General features: G+C 33.4%; 1 protein-coding gene across 17 annotated transcripts in view; it reads right to left on the bottom strand.

The window, feature by feature from the left end:
• Window positions 1–12,267, bottom strand: part of CTNND2 (catenin delta 2) — a 492,160-nt gene that overhangs the window by 233,484 nt on the left and 246,409 nt on the right. The window lies entirely within an intron of this gene.

A 12,267-nucleotide genomic window follows, 5' to 3' on the forward strand; every position in this document is an offset into this window, starting at 1 on the left:
ATGCATCATATAAATTACCATCATCTGGATGGATGGCATTAGTAACAGGATGCTAGACTACATGCATTTTTTTTGCTGATTCATGGTAAAGTTTTGTCATTCATCTAAATATATGACTTCAGTTTGATTCTAGAGATTGAAAATAATCGCTGAGATTGCAACATGCATTTTAAAATTTAAAAGCATCTATGAAACTTTCAATGTACAAAACCACTCTGAGAAAGCTAAAAATAAAAGGCAGTGTGGACTGGTGTGGGCATCCTCTTTGCCAATTGGACAGGACCTAATTATTTTTATAAAATAGTAGCTGGGTTCAAATCCAATTCCTGAAAATGTAGAAGAATTTTGTTTCAACTTGAAATAAATAATACAATGAAAACTGAAGTGAATTAAGGAGAAGAAAATGTAAAAAACAAACAAACCCTAAAACACTAGCTTTGCACACAACCATCTAGTTCTTCATCTCTTGTGTTCTCTGTTTCAATATGTATACCAATATGGGTATGTGTGTATGTGCATGCATACGGGCATACAGATATCTTTTGTATACAAGAATCTTATACAAGTATCCCTTCCAAACTGAAAAAGTTATTATTTATTTACCAGGAATATAAGAAAGTGAGGGTTGACATGGAGCTGTGGAAAATTTTGAAATCAATATTGGATCCAATTCAAATAGAAATTTCATCTTGAATAAAAACCATACCTTGTGAGGCATATCTGCATGAGGTTACAGGACCTCCCCAGTTATATATGGAATTTGCTTTAAATCTTGTAAAAGAGATAAGGAGGAAAATAAAGTTTTCAGCAGTTGCTTCCTGTTATAAATTTCAATTATGTGCCTAAACCTCTTCTGGAACACTAAAGAATAAAATATCTTTATCTCTCAATGTAGACGGCATTTTAGTTTCCATCAGACATTTTAGACTGAAGAGATTAACCAGAGCTGTTAATCTTGTAACATTAAAATCCTCTAATAACTGCAACTGGATTGAGAGATAGCTGAGCATTCCATCAAACAGCACATTCGGTTTTTAAAAATATTTTTTATGGCAACACCCCTTTCTGTTTGTTTTTCTTCAACATGTAGACATTTCATTTGAAACAATGAAGAGTGCCTCTAAATATTGGAAATTGACACTTTTCTTTCGTTTTCATTTTTTTCTGTTCAAAATCAAATAGAGAAGTACGATAAAAGAGAACAGATACATTCTTGCAAAAATTAGGGGCTTTTTCAATGAAAATTAATATAAAATATCTTTAATATCTCTTTTCATCCCAGATGAATTTTGCTTTATTTTATTCAACCCATAACCATTATAATGGTAAATTTGCAATTAATTTTGGCTTTGTATAATATGCAAAGCTATTTGTGAATCAGTCAAACCAGATTATGGCTCAGCATATATGATCTGCAAATTATTTCAGCAAGCTTAAGGATGTGTAGTTGGAAATAAATAATAAAAAAATTATTATATGTGTTTCTCTTAAATGTTTTCTATTAAATGAGCCTGCAAATGTTTCAAAGCAATGTTTTTTTAAAAATAGGTAGATTTTTTATATTAAAATATTTAACAATTAAGATTGTTTTAACTATGGATTTAGAATACAATCAGGTATTTCAAATACAGTAGGTTGGGCATGTATTTCTGGTTATTTTATTTTGATATGAATGATTGCTTAATTTCACTTCAGGATAAATCTCTTGAAATATTCAATAGGAAGCTTTCTGGATTTTGCACTGGTTTACCTCTCTTGGGCTCCGTGGAAAGTTGATAGGCTTTCAGTTGCAGTATTCCTTACCAGTGCATAACAGCTGAAGTCTAGAAATTAAGGAACTGGGACTCTACATTTCATGGTCTTTTCCGTTGTTTGGAACAATATATTCATAGAGATATCACAGATACTGGGGAGATCATAGAACATGCTGAAGTAGTTTTTAATATGACCTTTTCAACTGAATATATGGAGAAGTTCAAACTGGTATACAATGGGGAGTACACGTTGACCCCATTTAGTTCTCCCACAACTGAAGATATGAAGAAGCGCTTTAGTATGTGAGGGACATCTCTCCCACTGTGAACCTGCATAATTACTCCGATCACCAGGAGAGGCCCTTTTGAAGATGCCATTGATACCATAAATTCAGCCATTTGGAAGATGGAAACAGATCTTCCCTATATGACTCTCAGAATGCTTTCTCCAGGGATGCATTATTCTTCTATTATTTAAGAAAATGGCAATGATGAATCTCTTTGCCAATTTTTTAAAGCTTTAAACTGATTATAATTACGAGCATTTGATTTTAATTTTAATTATATTGATTTTATTGTTGAATTTTGCATTTTTAACTTTATGGTTGTAATCTTCCTTGACTGCTTCTATTAAAAAAAGGTGGGGGTATATATCTTTAAATAGTAATATTTGTATGAACATATTTTTGGGGTGGAGCATTTTCCTGAATCAGGCAAGTGCTAAGTCAATTGTTCTTCAGACTAAAGAGTGGTATTCAATGAAAATAAAGAGGAACTGCTAAGTATTCAACCTGTTTTCTACCCTCTTTAATGATGAACTTAGCAAAATACCTGAAGATAGCTTTTGCCCTATGATTTCAGAGGGATGGTGAAGGGGTTTTAATCCATTCTGTGTGGCTCTCAGCAGGTTTTAATTCCACCTTTAAAACAAGTGGAATTATTTACTGATTTATTTCCTAAGCCTCTTAGCACCACAATAAATGCCATGGCAATCCAGAACAGCATGAATTCTCAACAAAATGTATGGAAGAAACAATTTCAAGTGAATTGAGAAAAAGCCATCTCAGCAAGTTCTATCATCTTCACCAACCATTCCTCCATTGCAGATAGTGCTGAATCTTTCAATCTTTGTATATACAACAATCTAGCTGCTAAATTGTATGACTTTTTCAACTCTTTGTTCATCAAACCTCCCTTCCCCCCAAAATGCCTTTAGTCTCAGTTGTAATCTTTAAAATCCTGTAATTCTTGTTAATCAGAGAAAAAAACAGTATGTTTACTGTTGATTGGAAACTTTTGTATTAACAGAAAAAATTGAACATGGTCTATAGTTTTTGATTAGATAGATTACAGAAAGAAGGGAGTTATAACTGTACAGGAAAAGGTAAGTTTATAATTGTACTGCCACTAACTGTAAAAAAAATTGGAAGCCACTTCCTTTCATTTTTATTCTTAGTTTTCTATTTTTCATTTACTTTTTCCCATTTTTGTACTTTTATGTTTCTCATTGATTTTTTTTCTTACTATATATGAATTTCGATTAATCTTTATCTTTTTAAAACCTTTAAAACAAAGGTATTTATCCATACATTAAATTTTTATGTTCATGCTTAACAACTAAATTTTTGCCTGCTACATGGAAAGCAATCAGAAATCTAACTGGAGATTCTATTGTACAAGAATGTAATAAAATCTCCAGGCAATACAATGTGAGCCTTAAGAGTAGATAGCTGGATCAGTGATAAAATATGTCTCAGACATTTAATTCTTCAGGAGTAAAATATGTGATTTCAGATACAATTCTGGAGATTTACTATTCCTGTTGTTAGTCTTTCTACAGTCAACTGCATTATTCCTTGTGAATTAATATGGTGCTGAACAGTATTTATGAGTAGTGTTGAACACATAAGCTAACAGTTTAGTTATATAAGTTTTACATATCTTTTGCCTTTTTTTCAAGTCATATGGTAAAATTGCTTTATGATAAAAAGAATTATATATAGACATATGGAAGTTATATTATGTGAGATGCATTTTAGGTTACAACTAAAGTTCCTATGATTGTTATCACAAAGAGAAAATCCAAAAACTCTTACAGTAACAGTAGTTCCTTGGGACACAGGGCAGACTGGCAATGAGAAGATAGAGTATACTTTGTGCCAGGTGATATTGTAATCACTACCTATTATTTTCAAGGTTGCAAGCAATTTATAAACTGAAGAAACTGGCAGTTAATATGATAAAAAGTTAAATCCCACTCCTATGATACAGTTCATACATTGGCTGAGGCTATCGTTAAAAATTAATGTTTTCATTCCTTAATCCTAAAGAATGGAATGGAATGGAAATGAAGAGAATCAAGGGCTTTTATATTTTTAAGAAAGAGAAATTATTCCCTAAAAGTATATTTTCTGAGAAAGAATGTGAAATGAGATTGGAAGATAAATCACATTAATAATGATTGGTTTAGAAACTATTTCTTCTATAATTTGATAAAGTCATCTGTTAACCTGTATTTATATCAATGTTCAGATTGAAATGCAAACCATAAACTGAATTCATGACTGTAGTAAAGAAGCCTGGAAAAAAACTTGCAAATCCCGGTCATGTAACTATTGGATGTTGCAACTACTGGTGGTTATAAAGGCAAGCTGGCTGCAAAGCATCTGAATTACGGTCATGTAACTTTGGTGTATTTGTGGCGGGCATGCTTTATAGGGTGTAAATTACTTATTCTAGTCCCATTGTGATTTTGAACAATTATCCAGTGACAGATTGTAAATTGAGGACTATCTGTATTTAGTCAATCAGCTGATTTTGTCATGAAACAGTAACAGATTGCATTTACATTAGTTTAATTCTTATTGTTAGGGAGAAGAGGCATTTGTAGAAGAGAACTTGATTAATATTTCCAGACATATCTACAAAGCCTATATCTTTAAGGAATGAGAGAATACAGAGATGTAATAAATAAGAGATTATGAGATTTGCATTAAATAATAAAATACACTAATTCTAATCATGAGTATTAAAAAAGTAGATTATAATAAAGCATATGAGAAAAACTAGACATTTGTGTGCTTGTCTGTGACTGTCTGTATCTGTCTGTGTCTGTATCTGTCTGTCTGTCTGTCTGTCTGTCTGTCTGTCTGTCTGTCTGTCTATCTATCTATCTATCTATCTATCTATCTATCTATCTATCTACTTACCTACCTACCTGTTTACTTTATCATACTTCTACCCATACATAAAGGTGTATATACAATGTGAAATATACAATTTGCATGCATCCCCTTTCATTTATTGTTGTGCTGACAATTGTTTACTGATTGTTTACCTTACTGATTAAATATGCTTCTGACAAATTTAGTGTCATTTTAGACTCTTAATTCTATATGTTTTTAGTCAACATTTCAGTCATACTAAGAATCAATGTGGAAAGTAAGAGAAAGAAGGAAAGAAAGAAAAGAAAAAGTAGTCCAACCTCCTGCTCAAGCAGAAGACCCTATACCGTTCCGGATAACTGATTGTCCAATCTCTTCTTAAAAACCTCCAGTGATGGAACAACTGCAACTTCTAAAGGCAAGCCATTCCACTGATTAACTGATCTGGGATTTCAGAAATAAGCTGAATTTGGGGCGTCCGGTTTGAGCTTCTTCGGCAACAGACCGAAATCTCTGATCATGTGCAGTTTCAATCTGTGCTCACCGCTGAGTGCCCCGAGCTGGCTGATTTTGGGGCTAAGCCAGACCGTAGAGGTGATGAAGAGGGGGGAGACTGCCAGCAGGGTCGAGGAGAGTCGCATCTCTCCTCCCCAGTTGGCCATTACTCCCTTTCCCGAAGGCCGTTGCAGCGATGGTCAGAAATGGCTACCTCAAAGAAGAACTCGACCGGAAAAGAATGTGCAGGAGGAAGATAAGAAGAGAAAGTTTTGGCTGACTGGGTCGAACTGAAAAAGCAACAATATAAGGTACCCTGGAATTTGAATTATAAAGAACAACATTGTTCCCAAAGAAGAGTTTGAAGCGGTGAATGAGAGAGGGAAGAGAAAGGATTTGGGTTTTTTTTTTCTTTTCTTCCCTATATTGACAACTAAGAGATTTAAGCAAGAAACTGGCAAAAATCCACTTTGACATTAACAGGCATTTAAGCTGAAAATAAAATGTCAAAGGGATAATAAAGATTTCTGGATTCTCAAAAACTTTTAAAAGGAAAAAAAGAAAAGGTGGGATCTGGAAAAATGGAGGAGACCACCTGGAAATAAAAGGAATTAACAGTGAAACTTTAACAAGATTCCTAAAAGATACATTTTAACTGGAACTTTGTAACAAGATAAGAGAACCTCAGGAAGAGAAAGTAGAAAAAAGAAGCAAGAAGAAACAGCTTTGGATTATTTGGATTACTTGGTGATTTTTGGATTTTTGGCTATTGGATCTAAAGGACTAAAATTAATCGGGTGGTTGTTTAAAAGTTTTTAATTTTTTTTATAAAAAAGTTTTTAAAATGGTATCACTCTTGGAAGAATTGAGAATGGAACTTAAAAAACAGAAAGAAGATGCACAAGAAGGAAGAGATTCTTTTGGCTTTGTATTTCAATTTTTAGAAATGGAGATCCTGAACTATGAGAAACAACAAGAAATGCCTGTAGAACAAGAAGGGCGGGATAAAGAAGAAGCCATCTTCAATGACCAAGTATTTCTATGTGGGGAAAGGAAAGGGGGGAGAGTGAAAAATTTAAGATCTGAAGAAACAACCCCCAAAAAGAATAGTTTGAAAAGTAATTACAACATAGGAAGAAACAGAAGAGAGGATTGCAGAAGAGAGAATCAGAATTAGAGAGAGAAGGGGTCAAAAAGGGAAGGGAGAAGAAGAGGGGGAAGAGGGAAAGGAAAAGAAATTATAAAGGACAGAAACAGGACATAGAAAAACAGGGAAAACGTACAAGGATTAAGGGTATAAGCCTATTTAGAAGACACAGAGATAATTGGTGAAAACTTAATTGAAACGGGGATTCTGCAAGGGTACATAAGATAGTATTGTTATATTAGAAATAGAAATGAACTTTGAAAATATGAAACAAGTGTGATTAAAATGATAGATAAAATACTCATTGTAATGTAATGGAATGTTTAATAAATAAATGAAATAAAGAGAATCAGATAATGAAATTAGGAAAGGAGGGGACCATTTTAATTATTATAAATGTGTTATAAAAATGTAAGTGAAGAGGAATATGAAAGAAACATGAAAAAATTATGGAAATATTATAAGTGTTCCTAGAAGTATGATACCCTATTGAAAAGAAATGTTAAAGATGTCAAAGATTATAACCAACATTAATGATAGAGCTGAATTGGAATAGAATAAGTATTTTATTTATTATTGTTATATATATATTTTCTCTTTAAGAACTTCGTGCAGTGATGGCTAACCTTTTCAGCTTGGTGTGTCAAAAATCAGGAAAAAGTGTAGCCTTCCTCGGGTCGTGTGTCACTTCAAGAAATATCAATAATTTGGTTTATGACGGACTGGGCTGGGGTGATCACACAGGGCTGTGAAACTCGTCTCCCTGGTCTCAGGGCTGCAGGTGCAGGATGTGGGGATCGGAAGGCCACCTTACAGGGCTGTGAACCTCATGGATCTCCTTTCCTCCTGTAGCGTTCCTGAGGTAATGAAACTGACAAACCTCAGTTTATGGCGGTTAAAACTGGTTCTCTGCTGCAAAGATCTTGCGGCAGCGGTGACACCACGCCTCCACGCAACAAGCAGGGAGCAGGGATTGGAGCAGAGCACAGGCAGCCTCTAAATGTGCAGGTTTTCCCCACACAAACAGGCGTGTCAGTCAAAGTGCCTCGGCGTGTCACGAGTGACACGCGTGTCATAAGGTTAGCCATCACTGACTTACTGCGTATTTTAAGAATCTACCAAGCAGAATTCGACTGGAAGTTATATGTTATATTGAATGTTATAATTGTAAAGGCATAAATTGAATTAAACTTCAATTTATTTAAACATAAGAGTTGAATGGATAAAAATTAAAAGGTACAAAGGTGTCATACTCCAATTAGTAACTACAGGGAAAAAAATTGTTTAATGAGAAAAGAAAATATGAAATTGAAACAGGACAGACAAAAGTATAAATATAATGATTAGAAAGGTATTGAAACTTAGAAAAAGATATATATATATATATATATATATATATATATATATATATATATATATATATATATATATTATAATATATTTAGAAAGGAATGAGATAATTAAAAGTAAGATTGAGAAAACTAAGGGAAGGGAAAAATTATTGAGAAAATGTTAAAATAGGAATAAGATATGGAATAGAACACAAAGATGAGTATGAAATTGAGTTTGTGTCTGTATGGAGAAGTATAACCCGGGACCATGCTATTCTCAAAAAAATTTTTTTTTACTTGTATATGTTTTGTGAAAACCCAAATAATTTTTTTATAAAAAAAAGAAATAAGTTGAATTTGGATCCTCCATCAAATTTGAAACCATTGAAGCCCTTTCTGAGGTGAGACTCTCCGCCAAAAAGCAGATGAGATCACCACATGGATGGGGAATAAAGTGGATTTTAGGCTAAATGTTTGCCATTTACCTTTGATGTTGGAACTGTGATATGCCTATTTTGGTGGCATAAGGGCTCCGCTTGTCAACCTTCATATTCAAAGGTGCAGTCCCTGTAGGGCATATGAAGGTGCACCTCTAGCATCTATCCACAGCTAGATAAAAGATCATGACACAATACAAAATGTCATGAGACATTAATTGTGATGACTTTGGACTGCAATATATATATCTATCTATCTCCTTCAACAGGGCTATCTCTGAGTGTTGCCCAGTTGTTTAAGATAAGGATCCCCATCCTTGTGCTGAGGTGTTGAGGATCCGGGTAAGGACACATCTCTGAAATGATGACCAGTTGGTCACAGGTCATTTACTAAATATTTCAAATTAAGTTTAACAACAGATGAGATTGAAGTCCATCCTAACTTGGTCAGAATGTCAGACCAATGAGGAATAATATAACTAGTACATAACCTAATTAGGAAAATAATATGATAAATAAAAATGTGAACATAGTATATAGCTACTATGAAAAAGTTAAATGATGTTTATTATTTGTTAAATTTGTTTGCACCTATGTTGCCATGGGACTACTCTAGGTGGCTTACAATAATAAAAGAAAAATGAAAGGAGTGTAAATAAAATAAAAATAAAGCAATAGAACAATAAAATAAAAAATGACAAAGGAACACAATGAAAATAATAGATTAACATGGTAACCAAAAAGATAGATGGTGGAGAGCAGAAAGCAAGGGGGAGATGGAGTCTGCCATCAATCTAGGACCCACCTCTAGTGTGGAATTCCCCCATTTCATCCCCAGGCCAACCAGCAGAGCCAGGTCTTCAGGCTCTTGCAAAAGGATAGGAGGCTGAGGGTGAAACTTACTATAGAGGTAAGATATTCCAAAGGGTGGGTGTTGTAGCAGAAAAGGCTCTTCTTCTGGATCCCAATAGTTGCACTTGTTTGACTGATGGGATCCAAAGTAGGCCCTCTCTGCCGGAAATAGGATGGGCTTATCCTAGTGGGATGAGGTGGTTTATTAGGTAGCCTGGACGTATGCCATTAAGGGCTTTAGAGATCATAACCAACAGTTTGAAGTGCATTCAGAAGCAGACTAATAGCTAATGAAGTTGGTGAAGCGGAAGTGTAATATGGGCCATCCTAGGAAATTTAACTAGAATATGTTTAGAATATAACTAGGAAAGAAACAAATAAAAATATTATTGTTATAATTATGTCTAAGTAATAAGTATTTTTGTTATGAACACATTTGGGATAGTGTTTACAACTGTGAATACTAGTTGCAATTCTTTACTCCCAAGATAAAGAAAAGTAATTGTAAATCTCAATTGTAAATGAATCTGATTTTTTTAATAAAGAAAAGTTAAAAGCATTTAGTTCAGAGAGAGAAAGCTAAAAGGCATATTAGGGGGTTATAAAATTAGGTATGGCATGGAGAATGTGGAGATTCATGTTCTTGGAACATCATCATTCAGTGAAATCTAATGTGACTAAATCTAATGTTCTGCTGTGACTGACTAGAGCGTGATCTTTTGTATGTTCTTACAGTGTTTTAGACATTGATTCATTTTCAATATTTTCCTGGGACAGTCTCTGTTTTTAAAAATGTTCCATAAGCATTTTAAAAACAAGCTTTAAAAAAACGTTCCATAGCACTGATACAGCCATGGTTAAATTTGTTCGATTAAAAACCCTCACACAATAACACCATGCTTTGTGCTTTATTTTTGTGTTTTGCTCCTGAGCTTAAGCTTTTTATCCTGTTTATATTGATGCAGAAATTAAATGTTGCATGTTCCTTTATCCATTTCTGTATATTCCCACTTAAATTAATTATGCATTATATAAACCATTGTCTTTCCTTTTAAAATATCTTTTAAAGGATCTTCATCAGAAACAAACTAAAACTTGTTAAACAAACTTTACAAAAAAAGATTGATAATTTTTTTTATCTATGCAAATACTGACATCATTCCAGATAATTTTGGTGGCAAAGTATGTTATAGTGTGAATTGTGGGGTTTCTTTTAGTGTTAGACAGCAAAGCTCAAGTCTTTAAAAAGCCATACACAAGGGTAGGAAATTTTCTCTTCCCTCCCTCTCAGTATACACACATTAACATACACACACACACACACATACACACACACACACACGTATGTTTGAACCACAGTAACATTTTTTCTTTGAAATCAGCTTCCTTAATTAGATATGTAAATAGCTGCCAGAAACCCTAACATTTTTGTCTGGATCCATAAATATGTACATCATTTCTGAAGATTGTTACTTAAGTAAATGAAAAAAGTTATATTAAGAACTTGAGTGAATTAACACTTTTTCACTTCAACATTTTGTTTTCAGCATACTGGTGGAGAAAAAACTTAATTGTTTCTAAAAGAAAAGACATGCCTGATAGGAAAGTGGAGAAAGAAAACAAAGAATCAAAGACCACAGTCAAATGTGACCTGGAAATCTGTGCAATCATTTTACATCTTGGGAAAATCTACTATAGCTTTTTCTGATTATTATATAGATATAATACATTAGGTTCTATGGTTTGGGCTAGCAAATAATTCTGCAAGCTTAAACTCCACAAAGTACCAAGAAGAGTTATTGGTACTTTGTAGAATGTCTAGAAAAGTCTAGAAATATTTCACAGTGACAGTAAAAAATACAATTATGTGACTAAGACTTTTCTTCCCTTTCACTGCATACCAAATTAGCTAGCTGAGGTGGTCAGGTATTAGATCCTTCCTCACATCAGCGTTTTTGCACAATGAGAAATATGAAGTGCTTTGAATTCCACCTTGGAGACTGCAGTAAAACTATCAGGACCAATTAAAAAAATATGACAGGATGTGTGTATTTCCAATGTTCATTTGAATTGAAATGATAAAAGCTTTTGCAATAGATCGATATGGCCATTATAACTGCAATGTGTTTAGGTAAATTAGTCAAGAGCTTCATCAACTTAATGAAGATACTTATTTACGAAGCATCTCCAAAGCTAGAAATACTAAAAGTATAAAACCTATCACCACAATTTATCAATAAAGATAGTAGTATATGTACTATATCTATGTATTTTAAGAAACAACATTTCTATTTTTATCTACCAGCAAAAATCATTGTTCAAAGAGGCTTACAAAAGATGTGGTTTATATAAAAACAATATACATTGACAAATAGCAAAAGTTAAAAAAAAAAAACCTGAATCAGAAGGGACACTAAAATTAAAGAACTGCCAGATAAGATCTTCATTTGAAATTTGAAAATCACTTCACTTATCTGTAGAACACAAATGAATATAATCTGATTTTGGGATCTCCTATGTGCTTTTAGAGAAATAAAATTTTCTTTCTGTGAAATAACTATCCTAAACAACAAATGTATATTTTGGTGATTCAGACCCTACTGCTTTGTAATTAGGCTCTTGAGCAAGTTATTCCTCTCATATCATTATCACTTTGTTTTCTGTGAAATATATGTGTGTGTGTGTTTGTTTGTGTGATTGGCTATGCCATTAAAACACAGCCGTTCTGTGAATTGGCATGTTCTTTGTTGCAGTGGTTTTATGATAACGCTCATAGTTGTTTCTCAAAATGCAGAATGTGTCACTATGTCCAGAATCATTAGGAAATGCTTGGGTCATGTTCTACATATTTTTCAAATAGGAATCTTTATTTTGCCAAAATATTCTCAAGCTTTCTTTATAATCTTAGAAGGCAATGTTGCTTTTCAAAACAAGCAGAGAATAATAATTCGCACTTACAATATACTTCTTTAATGCTTTAGTGGGGGATCATGGTATGGCACAGCAATGACAAATCATAAGCAGGACCCAATACCTTGTATTCTGAAATTCATGTATTGGGCACTTCTGGATGTCTGAATGATGTAA

This window comes from Notechis scutatus, chromosome 3 (assembly GCF_049901735.1).
Source record: "Notechis scutatus isolate UNSWTSFEM ecotype Mainland chromosome 3, rNotScu1.2, whole genome shotgun sequence".
In the NCBI taxonomy this organism is placed as follows: domain Eukaryota; kingdom Metazoa; phylum Chordata; class Lepidosauria; order Squamata; family Elapidae; genus Notechis; species Notechis scutatus.